This window comes from Schistocerca americana, chromosome 6 (genome assembly GCF_021461395.2).
Source record: "Schistocerca americana isolate TAMUIC-IGC-003095 chromosome 6, iqSchAmer2.1, whole genome shotgun sequence".
Taxonomy (NCBI): Eukaryota; Metazoa; Arthropoda; class Insecta; order Orthoptera; family Acrididae; genus Schistocerca; species Schistocerca americana.
The window spans coordinates 239866999-239869769 of NC_060124.1; the positions used below are offsets into that span (position 1 = coordinate 239866999).

At 44.5% G+C, this 2771-nt stretch overlaps 1 non-coding gene across 1 annotated transcript; it reads left to right on the forward strand.

The window, feature by feature from the left end:
* The first annotated feature begins 869 nt into the window (after positions 1 to 869).
* Trnat-cgu lies at positions 870 to 944 on the forward strand. Its single transcript has one exon. It is a non-coding gene; the product is annotated as a tRNA-Thr (tRNA).
* The last annotated feature ends 1827 nt before the right edge of the window (positions 945 to 2771 follow it).

Consider the following 2771-nt stretch of genomic DNA (forward strand, 5'->3'; position numbering starts at 1 on the left):
TGTATGCAGTATAGTGTTGTAAATCTAACAAATTGTTCGGCAAATTTAGTGACCGCAAGATTCCAAAACTTTTCCGGACTGTTACCCGAAGATTAACGTACGCCAAAAGTGAAAATGTGAAACTGACGTGTCTAATTAGCCGTCCTAAGCGCTTTACAAGGTGACATAGTTCCTTCCTCGTTCCATTAATCATGTTCACCTTAAGAGACATGCTCTTAGCTTGTTCGTTTCTTTGTCAGTATAACCTCTCTCCTGTGCTCTTCCGGAATCTCATTTCCCTTATCGTTTATGTTTCAAAACTCGTGGTGTCCATCTTCCTTCTGCCATACTACCTGTGTTTCTAGCCATTTAACTCTCTTTTGCTTTAGTAATTTTCTAACTGAGTTTGTAAACCCAAACATATATCATTTTGTAACACTAGCAGGTTGCCACCAGACTTTTTTCCGGAAAACTTATCACACAACTTTAAAAACATTGGGCTTGATTCTGTAATTGCAAAGCAAAGTAGATGACAAGCAATGGCTTCTTAACATGCAACAACATAACAATAAGGTAAATGATCTCGATCCACGGCTCTATGCTTAGTATGCATGGCTGCACCAGATGTAGGTATGCATTTGACCATCGACAGTTAATCCAACTTTCATCATCGAACTCTCACCAGCCACATACAAGACATGAACCACATACGATTGAAACTTCCTGGCAGATTAAAACCGTGTGCCGGACCGAGAATCGAACTCGGGACCTTTGCCTTACGCGGGCAAGTGCTCTACCAACTGAGCTGCCCAAGCACGACTCACGGCCCGTCCTCACAGCTTTACTTCTGCCAGTACCTCGTCTCCTGCTGTGAGGACGGGCTTGAGTCGTGCTTGGGTAGCTCAGTTGGTAGAGCACTTGCCCGCGTAAGGCAAAGGTCCCGAGTTCGAGTCTCGGCCCGGCACACTGTTTTAATCTGCCAGGAAGTTTCATATCAGCGCACACTCCGCTGCAGAGTGAATATCTCATTCCCACATACTAGTGCATTACATAACTCTCCTGCGAAGGCACGTCTGCCTCCCAGTTCTGTCCGTTACGAAGTGGTCAAGCACTGCGCAGTAAACCCGCTCCTTTTGCACTGGGACAAGTTGAAGGGGCGCTGGCCACTGGCAAGCCTCACCCTCTAAGAAAACGGTGAATTCCGATTCGCAAGGTATGTAGCACTCAGTGAACGTTAGAGCAACTAGCAAGGACTAGTCCCGGTAACGCACTACTAGGCCGCCAACGCCATTGTCTCATGCGGCTCTTGGAAGGCCTTGCTTATCACCAAACCATACTTCGCCGTTTCCGTTCATCCTCTGTAGTTTGAATACCTTTCAGCATTGTAGGGAGTACCGTGCAATAAATGATGATGAAATTTCCAGAGCTCCAAATCTTGCCCTTTAATTACTCGCTTCCGCTTTTCCCGTGCCACTCTCGTTTCACCAGCTCGTTTTAAGTAGAATGCTAGGTGTACTCCCTCAATCGTCAGTAGCGCGCCTTCTAGACAATAATTGAAACAACCTCCCGAATTTCCTTTACGCCGCGATATTCTGTCTGTACTGCAAAATTTATATATTGTTAAAGCCGGCATCTTACGTTCCAGTCTATGTTCCAATAGTAAATATGAGCATGTTGCACTACTTTGAATCGTAAAACTTGTTTTACTCTGAAAGCCATCATCTTAGTGTTTCTGGGAGAAACATTAAAATTGTATCCTTTGCGTTCTAGTTCATTAATAACTAATGAAATTACATAGTTTGTACACACTTGTTAAGCATTTTAATTAATAAAACTGCTATTAAATATGTCGTGCTTCATTTGAGCAAGCGTTTTGAGCTCTTATCGGTGGCGTTCTAAGAATTTCCGTAAGTTGCAGTACGTTCAGCTCATATGTGTCGTTATAATAGGACAAAACAAATAACAGCTGCTTCAAGTACCAAATACGTACATAAAATGGGAGAAAGGAATTCATTACAGTTACATATTGTTGAATCCATGCTCCGTGTACACGCGAAGGATTGTGATGTCTGACACACTTGCATAATAAGACATAATTAAATCCTGGCTCAACAATGAAAGTACACTCATGTTCAGAAAGAAAAACAGAACACCCTGAACGACTGAAGATAGGACGTTCATAATCACAGGACATCTACATTAATATTTTCTGCAGAAGGGATTATCACTTGAACTACGTTGGCCGACGAATTCTATGTCAACATTGACATCACGGCGCACCACCACTGACCAGTAAAATGATCCTGCGGCTCTCGCTGTCGAAATAAACCTGACATGATAGATCAGTGTGACTTGAACAGGCATGCTGAATGCTTATCAGACGGATGCACGAACGGTATCGTCAAATCAGTGAGTTAGAAAGAGGGCGCATTGTCGGCATGGACATAAGAGAATGTGTTGCATCCATCCTGGAAATTGCTCCTCATGTGGGACTAAGTGTTCCGGCAGTGCCACGGGTGTGTGCCGAATGGTTCACGGAAAGCCGTAGAAAACGATGAGATGCGTCAGGTATCACGGCGCAGAGCTCATCCAGAGAAGATCGGCACCTCATCCGAATGGCACTGCAGGACAGATCTGCGTCCACCTCGGCTATGGCGCTCAATGGAACAGTGTAACACATCTTACGCTATCAGGAGTGACAGTCCGTCACCGTTTATTACGTCATGGGTTACGTGCGAGTCGTCCACTGCTCCGCCTATCTTTGGCGAATGTGCAGAAACTTGCTGGATAGT